This window comes from Parasteatoda tepidariorum, chromosome 3, assembly GCF_043381705.1.
Source record: "Parasteatoda tepidariorum isolate YZ-2023 chromosome 3, CAS_Ptep_4.0, whole genome shotgun sequence".
Taxonomy (NCBI): Eukaryota; Metazoa; Arthropoda; class Arachnida; order Araneae; family Theridiidae; genus Parasteatoda; species Parasteatoda tepidariorum.
This window is the reverse complement of record NC_092206.1, coordinates 69,311,222-69,324,846: the sequence shown is the minus strand read 5'-3', so window position 1 is coordinate 69,324,846 and position 13,625 is coordinate 69,311,222. Positions and strand designations below refer to the sequence as shown.

At 26.4% G+C, this 13,625-nt stretch overlaps 1 long non-coding RNA gene across 5 annotated transcripts in view; it reads left to right on the top strand.

Moving 5' to 3' along the window:
* The window catches only part of LOC122269938 (uncharacterized), a 175,249-nt gene that overhangs the window by 142,208 nt on the left and 19,416 nt on the right, over window positions 1-13,625 (top strand). Inside the window, exon 5 of one of the 5 annotated variants that reach the window (XR_011636431.1) lies at window positions 12,188-12,543. The exons of the other annotated variants lie outside the window; for them this stretch is intronic. This is a non-coding gene — a long non-coding RNA (uncharacterized lncRNA). Of the gene's footprint in view, window positions 1-12,187; window positions 12,544-13,625 lie in introns of those variants that run through there. 5 annotated transcript variants of the gene reach the window in all.

The window sequence follows — 13,625 nt, the reverse complement described above, 5'->3', positions numbered from 1 at the left end:
AAACTTTAGGTAGATGTAACTTAGATAAAAACATGTATTAAAATAAAATATCATTCCCTCACTATTAGTGTCATTCCCTCACTTTTTAAGTAGTGAAAATAATTAATTTACTTATTAATTAATTTGAAAAATAAATTAAAAAATTAATAAATTAATTTTTAAATTAATTAATTAATTTATTAAATTAATTAATTTATTAAATTAATTAATTAATTATTAATTATTATAAATTAATTAATTATAAATTAATTATTTAAAAAATTAATTAATTTAAATGTTAAGTATATTTTATAGGATATATACTTTCTTTATAATGCCATTACATATTTCTATTAATATAAAAAGTTTCAGAGCTTTTTATTCAGTTTACTTTTTCAGGATTTTATGAACTGAAAAATGACAGTTTTCGTGAGAATGACCCATATATAGAAAAAGACATGTTCATGTGCATATACATATACTGTGGAAAATATAATTTTATCTTATGTCTTTACATCATAATATATGTATGGATTAAAGTGCTTTCAGAAGCATTCAAGTTGAACAAAATTACGCGATACTTTCTCGATTTATACAGTTTAACAGTTACTAAAGTTAATTCCTTGTACTTGTCTCACACGTACTATATTTTATACTATAAAAAAAATATAAACTTGTCTTTATATTATATTATCTATAGAAAAACATAAATTTCAGCTAACTTGACATGACCTATATTTAGTACATTACGGACTTTTATATTTGATGTACAAAGCAGACCAGTCATAGTTGACATGTGTCAAATAATATAACTGATAAGGCACTAAGAAAAGAGGTATAAACTAGTAGATCAAAGTATAGAGATACATGGATCGAAGTGTTAGTGATAAATGGATACTGTGGTAAATTCTATTAGGTAGCTTGCAATGTAAACCATTATCATATTCTTTTATACCATTTTTTTTTAAAAAATTACTTTCTCATTTTTCAGAATTTTTATCGAATAAATATATTCAAATTTAATAAACAAAATTAGTGCGTTTTGAAGATCAAAGCCCAGTATAAAAATAGTGTATTCACAGTAAAAACATTTTCAGAGAAAACAATTCTTCATGATATATTATATATTCTCCATCAAGTAATAAAACCAAAAAATAATAATATGGATTTTTCATGCATTCAAAGTACGTATGTTATAAACAAAGTATATACTTTTGTATCTGTTCGTATATATTGAAATAATTTTCTTTTTTAAAAATGAAATATGTTTGTATAACTATTAAGTATTAAGACAAATATATAGACACTTAAATGAAGTTATTTAAACGTATAATAACCCATATTTTTAATTTATTGCAATTAAATAGACGTAACAAAAGTACATTTACTGTCACATATTAATAAAATTTCAGAAGATTAATATTTAAAAATGTCACGCTTTAAATTATGAAAAGTTTAAAAAAAATTATGAATAATATTTAAATACAAATTCTAAGTATTGCGTTTTTGAAAAATTCTAAATTAATGTTAAATAATTACTTTTAAGAAACACATATAAATATATACTTAAAATAGTTGACCAACATTTCAATTGTTTTGGTGATGTAAATATACGTATGCTTTAATGTAAAAAGTATATTTGTTTCAATTTTTCTTTTTAAATCAATGAGTAAAATTAATAAACATGAAATATTTGGATAAAGCATACATCACAATAACAACCAATATTTGCTCTGTAATTTTCCTTTGTTCCTATTCATTATATAATAAAATTTAGAATACTTGTTTTGTACTTGATTGTTGGGATATGTTTTCTAATTCTATAATAAAACCCATCATCTACTACAAATGTACATGTTTAATATACATATACATATATACATATATAATTAATANTAAACTTTGTACCCTCCTGCCCTGCCTTAGACCTGTTTTAATCCTTTCACTCGGCAATGGCATTATATATATATATATATATATATAACAAAACTAAACTCTAGACCAAAGATAAAAAGAATACTATTTCTTAATCCTAACAATATTTCTTTAAAACTTTTATTACTACTCTGCTTTTTCAGAGTATGTAAAGTAAAAAAAAAATATGCTGTTATTACATTTGCAGTTATCCCAAATAACGAATATCGGAAATCTTAATCATACCAAGTATTTACGGATGTGTCCTTCAGAATAGGCAGGGGAATGTGTGAGATTCCATTATTCTGCTTTCATGAAAATTCTATTTCTGTTATTTCATTTTCTATGTCCTGACAGCTGTTTCTTTCATCTTTGTTTTGCTTAGCTGTTTACCCTTCCCCGGGTATTATCATATTGCATTTATTCTGCCTGTATTATTCTATAGCGATGGCACAGGAAATTGAATTTCTTGCCATTAGGATCTTCTAGGATCATTGGATATTGTTTGATATCCTGGGAATCGTTTTTGAATTGGTCGTATAGTGATAACTGTTGTAGTGGAAAGAGCTGAATGGACACACTTATTCTAAGCTTTACTATTGATTGCATTGTGCTAATAGTAAGACTTGCACTGAGAAAAAAAAACGTGTCATTAAAATTAATAGAATATGATAAAATTTACAAAGCTTCTGTCTCTATGCGAGCAACAGGCAGCTCGTTTATTTTTACCAAAGCATGATTTTAGTAAAATCAGTAATAAAATATTGTTTTATATTGCGTTATAAAATTTTGTAAATGGCGGTTAACTTTATCATGATAGCTTAGAGATAGGTTTTAAACCATTCATTCAGTTAAATTTGCTTTAAAATTTTTTATTTGTTTCTAACTGTGTGGTAATTAGAAACATAATTCTATAAACATAAATTTAAAGTAAAACCATTACCATATCGGTGGAGAATTACCAGATGAATGGCTTAAATATCATATATTTTGGATTTTTCTTACCAGAGACATATAATATTTTCAACCAAAAATTTCATTACCATACGGTACGATAATTTTACCGGAATTTTTTATCCCTGGGGGATACATATGAGGAATTTTGAAAAGCGCTTGGGAGCCATCTTCATATTTAAATATCGGTGAAAGTAAAAAAAAAAAGTAATAGCTCCGTTAAGGCCAATAATTGATCAAAATGTTAAAGGAGTCTACATTTTCAAGACCTATAGCAATATGAATTCATTTATACCTATTTTATGAATGAGTCATGTACAACATTTAGGGTATGGTATTCTATGCAATTCTGATTAATATATAACCCCCTGCCTTATATGCTTTTAACTGGTACATTTTTACAAAAATTAGATTTAAAATGTTATTGAAAAAATCTGTAGCTTGGAGGAAAAAATCTGTTACAGATTTTAAATCAGTGACGCGACAATATCCAAGATTCTTTAAAAACATAATGGAGCAGAAAAAAACAATTTAAAATAGTTCTCCAATGTTATCAAAGACAGTGCAATAAACTCATCACAAGACATCATAATATCTTATAGGCAAAAGGAACTGATGTATTACAATCCATAGATTATTCTTCAGTTTTTTCTTCTTTTTAAAATAATAATTGGTATGTCTAGTTAGCCAGCTTTTACCTCCCAATTACACTGCTTAAGGCACAAGTAAAGGCATTTTTATCAAATACTTTAAAAAGTTTCCGTATTAGAAACTTTGTACTATATGTTACCATACGAAAAAATATTGCTCCTGGTTATAAGTTAAAACATATTTTGGAGAAGTTTCCTCACTTACTACAAAACAATAAAGTTTACAAGTCAATATAATGTATATTAACGTTGATATATGGAATCTAGTAATTTCATAAAGTGCCTAAAATTGGCTGGCAAAGTATGCATGATTAATATTTTTCACATTACTTAGATATTCGAAATATTCACATCAAGTATTAAAATAGTTTTGAAGTGCGGTGACAAATGTTGCACTTATTAGATAATGTTTACAGAATTTGTGCAATTTGATGCGAAAACTAGACACATTCTGAGGACAAAAATAGCAGTTCCCTTCAAATTAATATAAAATCATTTTTATCGATACAAAGGCTATGCTGATATTTAGGCTTTATAAGTCACTGTTGATCTGATGCTCAGCAGAAAATATTGCTTTCTATTATTCAATTTATCAGCTTCATCTTTAATAAACTTTGAAACTACTTTTTTTTGACTTAAAGAAGATAAGCAAGACGTTTTTCTATGCAGTATGTTGCTAATTTGCTCAGAATTTTTTGGTTATTTATTTATTTACTTTTTAATTTTTAAATTTCTGCCTTTTTTAAGACTTTTGGCAGTAAGGATTTTTAAAGCATAAATTATTATATTACATATTAATCTATTAGTTGCTATTTTCAATTTTTTCATTAATGCTATTTTCAAAATAAACATTGATCATTCGTAAAGGAAACTCTTAGTTCGAGAGACTAAATATTTTTTTTTGAAAAGAAATGCTGCAATTAAAATGAATAAATATCTCACAAATTTTTCTCTAACAGTAATAAATACTAAAAGTAATATCTTCCACTTAACGGTATATGCTTTAATGATTAAGAATACCGAGCCAGTAATAAAAGAAAATTATGTAAAACTACTTGAATTAATCTCTATTTCCTTTAAAGTATAAAGCTTAAATCTTGGAAATCAGATTATAACTGTAACAGTGCAATAAAAATTCCTATGAAATTGAATCGTATCATGCTGAATAGAGGAGAATGATATATACTTATCGCATCTCATTAAAAACTGATATATTTATGCTAGATAAATGTTTTGTGCAAAATGCTAAAGATTAAATTTCGTTTTCATTTAAAATGTTATGCATTTTTAATAGAATAAATCAGTTTTGAAAGAAATATAGTAGCATAAAGTTTTGAAATGATGATAAATGTTTTAATTTTCCTAATTAGTTCGTTTATATGAATGAGAACTGAAAATTTTCTTTTGAGATAGTGCACACACTTTTTGTGAAATGCTTTCGAATTATTATCAACTGTAGAAATATGTTTTATAAAAGTGTATACTTTACGTCAGCAAAAATCTGAAATTTTGAAGATGCATTACTAATTGGTGTCTCAAAGAAAGATGAATAGTATTAAAAATTAATTAAACAGAAAAGGAAAGATATTAAAATGTACGGTTGCATTCTACGTAGAAAAAGAGTATGCTGCTTTTCACTAAGTATAAAAATTAGTTACAAAAGTTGCTATTGGACGTGCTGCTAACTGATAAAATTATAATTCAATATTTTATATTGCTTCCATTCAAATACCTGTATTGGTTTTCATTAATTTTGTTCTTAGTTCATCCAAATCAGCAGCTCCATCTACGAGTAAAGAGAATTCCAACTTATTTTAATATTTCATAATTTTTTTCTGTTCTTTGTTCCTTAAGCAGAACGTGGCCCTCAAATCTCTTTCCATTTTACGTCAGTTTATTACTCAAATAATCAATTTGTAATCAATTTGTAATAATCAATTTGTTGCTTTTTTTTTACCAGAGAACAACTCAAAAATAAATATTAACACTAGAACCACCAGAGCGGTTATTTTGACGGCAAATCAACCAAATTATTATACCATTTAACTTTACTTTCGTGACTTTTCCTAACTTTTAAAGATCTTCAAAGCATTAGTAAATTGTACTGGGGGTTTATCTAGAACGGTTGTAGCAATAAAAATAAATCACCTTTGATGTGACTGTATTACTTGGATATAACACACTATTTCTTCGTCATTGCTTATCTCTATTTTATTCATGCCGAAATAGATTGATACAGGACACGTTTTTTTTTCATAAATGAAATTTCTATCCTTTGCTACTCTTCAACTCCTCGTAATCTTTTATGTAATTGCTATTTTTTTCTATTCAGTTCACTTCGAAATATCATCTCGCAATCGGCTTGGGTGTAACTAGCTTGCCCAACCGTACGAGAAAGGGTCATACATTGAGAAAAATTCCAATTTGTATTTTATTGCAGAGAAAACAAATAAAATGCAATGAACAGTCGTTAAAAATTTATACAGCACATGGAGAAAAAAATATTTTCAAGTTTGGATTGAACTTCTGGTTGCCTGTGGAACTCAAGGCGATCAGTTTCATATGTATATACGAAAAAACGGCGGAAGTAGCTTATGAAACATGCCATTATATTCTTTTGTAGGAATGAAATGCCCGAATGGATATCTTTTACATCTTAAAAACTTGTAAACTCCTTATGGGCAATGGAAATTTCAAACTTTGTTATTGAATCAATATGGCGAAATTACAGAGAAATCCAATTAGCAAAGCTACAACTGCCATGCACTTTTTTTAATAAAATAATCCAGAAATATCTGATCAAAAAGGCTCTTATCAAGGTTTACCGGAAAAAAAGTCTGAATTTTGAGTACATAACTATGGAAGTCTTAACGTATTTTATAATCCTAAGTATCTCCCTGAAAAAGTCATTTTTTTAAATGCGTATGCTTTTTATATGGATTGTTTTTTATGTGGAGTGGATGTTTTCCATCAAATAAGCTGATTGTTAACGACACGAACGATTTCTAGAATTCAGCTAATTTTCTGGAATTCTTTTAGAGTATGTGACTCTACATTTATCGAAATGCCTTTATTTTGAGCTTTTTCAATGAATTGAGATTGCTACATTTTCCTACAACTCCCACTCCCCACTTTTTTTTCTGAAACTACTGGTAACAAACGCCGTCAATGTTCTTTTTGTCAACTCGTTATTGCTATAACCTCTTTGTGAAAAACGATTAAAAAAACTTTTCGCTTATAACTTTTTATTAATGTGCTTATATTTCCAAGTGATTAGACAATGGTATGTAATTATCTTATGATGCTATTATATTTCCGAAAAGTAAAAGAAAATAAATTTTTTTAAATGTTAAAATTCTTACTATATTAAAAATACTGCAGAATGTTAAAATTAGTAACAATGACCTTTTCATACTTTCTATAATGATATTTAAATTATAAATCAAATATTTATGCTCAATTTCTTACACGGTCAAAGTGACCTCAGCAGTCACTTTATTGAAGGTAAAAATATCGGTCATTCAAGTGTTAAGAACTAAATTTACTTTATTTAAATACTTATTAAAAATAATAAGCTTCATTTAGAAAGTTAAGCGAATAAGTAAAAAATAGTAATGGATATAATAACATTTAAAATAAAACGTGCATTAATTGACAAATATCTAATATATTTATATATCAAAATGTGTAAAGAAAAGCATTAAAGTATTTGTAACATTTTTTTAAAATCTTAATTTCGTTGTAACGCTCAAAATAATTAGAATAAAAAATCTACTTTAATTAAATGAGGATTACACTTGTCATTTACTGATCTCCTTCTTTAAGAAAATTTTGTTTTTAATATAATAGCGGAAGTGCTTAACAATATAAAATACTTAATTATAAAATAATATCTTTCTTTAAACAAGAAAAAAAGAGATCTTTAAGGTAGCATGGCTGCAATTGCTTACTGATTTTTTCGAATGTTTAAAACTGCTAAATGTTTTTTTTTTTGTTTCTTTACTGTATTATTTCAAGGTTGTAAGTTTAAATTTGTTTTTCAAATTAGATTTTATTAATAACGCGACATTTAAAATGTAATGAAAAATTACGAAGAGTAGAAGAAAAAAATATCTGTAACAGTTTTGTGAAGAATATTGCTTTATGACTTTTTCCGGGTCTGTTTACTGAATATCTGGTTAAATCTGATCAAATTATATATATATATATATATATATATGAAATATTANTCTGGTTCTCGGTCGATGCTTATTTGTTGCAATACACACAATTAATTTGATACCCAACTTTCTATATTCTCCTAGGATTACTACGTGTTACTGCTGACATGAAGAAAAAAAATTCATAATTATGTAAATTATTCAATTTGAATTTTGTTTCGAATCATACTTACCACAAGGACAAAAATTTTTGTTTAAACTTAATTAGAAAAAAATTTAAACCAAAAATCAAGTTTATGAAAATAAAGTAAAACATAGTTATATAAAATGCAATACTAGAATACATAATGGGAGAAATGTAGATGCAGGACCTGTTTTGAACATTATTCGTACATATTTATGTACGCATAAGTTAACATTATTCAAACAATTTTCCTTTAATTATTTTCTTATTTAGTTTATATTTAATGTCATTGCTGATCAGATTTTTTTTCAGAAAAAATCAAAATATTCACGTTATGCATTTCATTCCTTAAATTTTATATGTTTATGCAGAAATTCCAATTCTTTGGCATAAATGCAAACAATTATTTTAAATTGGAATTTCAGTTTTTTTTCGTATTTTATTACAAACACAATATGTCTAGAAATTCATTAATAGTTGTTTCAAAATTGAAAAACAAAATTGGTATTCATTGAAATTGTCCGAATTTACTCGCATTTTTATTTGCTTTAAATACTTCTTCTAAGAAGAGCTAAGAAAGATTATTAAACATCAAACCATTCCTATTTCTATGTATTTACTACTTCTTCTTTTCAAATTGTTGCAGGAAAAGTCATTAAAAATAAGTTTCTTCATTTTATTTAAACAAAATACAAATGAATTACAATGAGGCATTAAAATAAAATAAATGTTTCTTATCACTTTATAAATTTTATTACTATTCTTAAATACTATTATATTTGCATTAACCATTTTGGTCAATTCCAATTATTATTATTTTTTATCATTATCGAAACTGAATGATATAGATTCATGCTAGAAAAATGAATGTTAAACATTTTGTCGAAACCTGAATAAGCAAAATTCAAGTTTCAATATGAATTACTGTTGCAAAAAGAACATTGAATTCAAGTACGCGTATTTTATATATGAATTTGCTTATTAATGTTTATTATATGCATATTTTAAAGTAGCTTTTATATGCATATTTAAAAACTATGGGGTCTAGTGTTTTAGATTTTAGTTGTTTACCCCAACATAAAACAAATAGTTAAATTTATTAATTAATAAATTAATGGCTGCCATATTTGTTAATAAATTATGATATTCTCTCAAAGCATTTGAAAAATGACCCATTTTTTTGATAAAATTTAAAAGGATCTTTTAGTTTAAAATAAAATGTTAAGTTTGAAATCTAGTAATTACTAATTAATCTACTAAACAGTTATTTACTTTTTTTTGTATAGAGATCAATATCTTTTTTTTTTAATTTTAAATTAGATAACAATAAATATATTATTTGTTACATTGTGAAAAAAATGAATTGTTAGCGATGAGTCGAAAATTCTTTTTAGTCGTACTCAAAATTTGAAGGGGAAAAAAACGATTGGTTTAGCTGATTTATTTGATTTTAAACATAAAAATAAAGTAAAAAAAGTTATCTTAAATGGAAGGTAAACAAAAAATATCTTTAAGTAATGTTTTCAAGCTGGACAGCCTCCAGAGACTAAACAAACAACTTTATCTGTGAAGATATTGAAGTGATATGGAATTTTCTTCGATTTGTTCAAGACTTATAAGTTCAATACATACATTGATGACTCCAGAGACTCGGTGAAAAGAGAGTAAAAGTTGAGATTGGGATCACTGATTTCACTCAAAAGAGATTTTTGGTGAGACACCAAAAAATTGACGATATTTCTGAATTAATGTTTCATTCTCGGAAAGAGCTCACCAATTAAATGAAGGAGATAATGAGCTTAATCTTCAAATTATTGGAGTCATATTCCAGAAATTGTTTAATTAATATCATGATAAAAGTTAAAATCATTAAAATTTATCTACTAGTTTACCAGTAAATGCAAAAGTAATCTGTAAAAACTATCTGCACTGAGAAAAATGCATGGTCAAACGTTCCTGACTATAGTGAATGGTGTAAGTAATGTATATTTTAATTTTATTTGCCTTAATTATAGTTCTTTTTACCAGAATTATCGTCACCGTATTGTACGAAAATTTTACCAGGTATTTTTTCACTGTGTACTAATTTATAAAATGTATCTTTTCCAAACAAGATACACATCATTCAGTTTTTTTTTACATAAATGATAAGAATAATTTGCAACAATTTCTAATTAAATAATAACTCTCAAAGATTCAAAAATGTATTACTCATAATTGGTCACAACTCATGTTCTAATCAATTTTGCATTTAATAGACAAACAGCATAGCAGACAGTTGATAGATGAGGTCTATCCTGTTTCGTGGATAGTATAACTTTTAACTTAAATATCTAGCATTATTTATTATTCGAAAGAACGAAAACGAAAATTATGTAGTATGAAAAGGAAAATTCAAAGGCTTTCTTTTATTCTATAATTCGAAAAATATTCTTGCATATCGAAACATATTACGGAATCTTTTTCTGTATCCGAGGTAAATGTGAAGCTAAACAGCGTTGTAGTTGCTCATTATTCAGTGTCATGTGTAATCAAACATAACAGTGCCAAAATACATATAAGAAAATTATTATTTTACTTAAATAGGTAATAATTTGGAAATAAGTTAATTCAATAAATTACAATACATTAATTTAAGAGATCTTTTGGAGAAAAAAATTAGCAGATGTTTTCTTTTTTTTAGAAAACATATTAATTATTGTAGGCATTACTTATGACTCGTTAATACATACAAAAATTACTTTACAGGGCATAACAATATAATGGCAATATAATGGCAATACAATCGCAAATGCTTTTTTCAAAAACCCATTAAAAAATTGTTCAAGCAGTAACACAAAAAATAACCTAGAAAAAAATACAACCTGAGAGATAGTGAGTCGGGATGCTAAGAGAACTAAGTAAGATTTTATCACAACCAATTCAGGAAAAAACTGTTACCAAACGACAAGTTAGATGAAAAATAGATCTCTATTTTTGAAGTGGTCATGAGTCATATGTGAAAGAGATATCTACATATTGGGTGAAGTGGAGTGGCACAGCAGATCTTTGAAGATGCGTAAAATGCCAAGAGAAGTATGGGATAAGTGGATCGCTGCTCGCATCTCAAAATTTCCATCAGTTTTTGGATCTATCTCAAATGATATCCACCAGAAATAAAACATGTTTCAAGATTTGGCAGACATTTAAAATGAAAAACGCATAACGTGGGGAAGCTTGCACCCCTTTTTATATGCTTAATATTTCATCACGCTGATGCAGTGTAGCTCATCTCAAGTATGGAGAGCCATTGGAAGAGAAGAAAAGTTGAAATTTTCGTTTGTTCTGGTTCTCGGTCGATGCTTGAATGCTTGCTCAGAGCATTTTTTACATATATAGGGTGTTTCAATTGTACATTTTCCACAAACATATTTCTTCGAATTATTATTACTATAATTATAATAATTATTTCTATATTTTTAATAATTATTCTTATAATTACAAGAATAAATAATTCTTATAGTTATTCTTATAATTATAAGAATATATAATTCTCATAATTATTCTTATAATTATAAGAATATATAATTCTTATAATTATCAGAATATATAATTCTTATAATTATCAGAATATATAATTCTTATAATTATAAGTATATATAATAAGAATATGATTATAAGAATATAATTCTTATAATTATTCTTATAATTATAAGAATATATAATTCTTTTAATTATTCTTATAATTATAAGAATATACAAGAATTATAATTATAATTATTCTTATGATTAATATTATTTCTTCTAAGAACTTGTGCTGTATTGATTGTTTCGACATTTTTTGGGGCGAAAACCAACAGTTAGCTAGAAGTAAAGCTATCAAAATAAAATATGAGCTACTTACCAAAACATTTCGCTTTTGGCACTTTTTCTTACACAAAAATGACAATCTAAAAATTTAGGTACTTTCCTGAAATTTGAATTCACAGTTAATCTGATTGAACTAACTACGCAACAATCTTTGCAGAAATGTGCAACTAATCGAATGCAATGCGTTGAACACGCATTACATTGTAATTTCTAATCCGATAACTTTATAAGGCAATAAATTGCTCTCTCGGTTAAATGGCCAGTCGTGATAGAAATAGGTTTACGAAAAGTATTATTCGAAACAAACAGAATACAAATAAATAATAATAATAGAATATTAACTGTATATAATTGTTAGAAAAAGTAATGAATTCAAATGTGCAAAAACGATCAGATGACAAGCGCATTTTCGATGCAAAAGTTCCTAAACGGTCATTTGACCTGCTATGGTATGTTTAGTGTCAATATTACAATATTTTTTTCTACTTTCGAAACAGACAAAGAAGAAGACATGTTCCGAGTCACTGACAAACTCACACGAGTCGATTAAAGAAGCTGACAAACAAGTTCAAGCTGAAAATTTCAATGCGGCTCTCCTAAAAGGGGAAATAGTGTACTAGTCACCCGATGTCACTGGTATTAGGATTCATTTTAGATAAGAAAATTGTTTAAATTATGTTACATTAATAAGTTTTCAGAAAAAGTAGCACACAATTTTAAACAGACTAAACCAGACACATTATAGTAGTTCGCACATAAATCCCGGAATTGGGGTATACTAAGGTAAAGAGCAACGCTAATTAAATTCAGTCTCAATATTTAGAGTCGTAAGTAAAACTACATTAACATTTCATCATCTTGTACACTTTTTGCAATGAATAATTAGACGAAAGGTACAAAATCTGAAACTTCTTGCTTAGGAATTTTGCGTAAACGTGAATTAACTCATGGTCGCAAGATGGGGATTTTTAATATCCATAAAGTATACTAAGCATTTAACATGCAGTTAACACTGCCAATTGATATAAAATAGTTTATATTCGTTAGAAAAAGTGCCGGCATATAAAAACCACTTTCTTCTTTCTCAAAGTATAAAAAATATTTAGTGAATTTAGTGAAAATTCGTAAATTAATTTTGAAAATAACTACCATAACTACCATATACACTCAAAACCTGATTCCTACTATTTAAATTTGTGTAATTTGTGCAATATTTTATAATTTGTGCAATATTTACGCATATAAATTTGAATAAATTAATATTATTTAGTATTTGAACACATGCATTTGAATAATAAAATGTTCCTTAACATTTGAACAAACATCTTCATAACCGTGAACACCTTTTATATATTTTATTCTGTGTGAGCTACCAAGAAGAAAATCATAAAAAAATGAAGCGCAAACAAGTAATCGTTCTGTTCCTAAAGAAGCAGTTGGAGCTTTAACTGCTAAAGAGTTTAGAACTATTCGAGTTCAAAGAGAGTAAGAAGATTTTGTGTGGGGTTAAATGCTCTGGAAAAATAGGTTAATGTCGATTACTAGATTACTATTATTTCGAAAAACAAGTTTTTGCTGTTTAGAGTGACATTACTTTGTTTTCGGAACATCCCATTTGCAACACTCTATTTGAGCTTACAAGATTCAATGGGAAGAAACGTTTAGATTTGGTAATTCAGGTATAAAGAACATACTTTAAAAAGTTTTGTGTTTTGATGATTATGATGCAGTAAAATGCTTTTAAATATTTAATTCAATAGTTTAATTTTTTATGATTATAAAAGACACCTATAAATGTTTCATCATATATCATTTAATTGTCTTATCGTTTATTTATTTATTTACAAATTTTTGTCGTGAAACATTGTTTTACGCAAGTTACTAGTCACTGCTTTTATAAAAGTAAAACATCAAAACAAAAATATATATAACCTA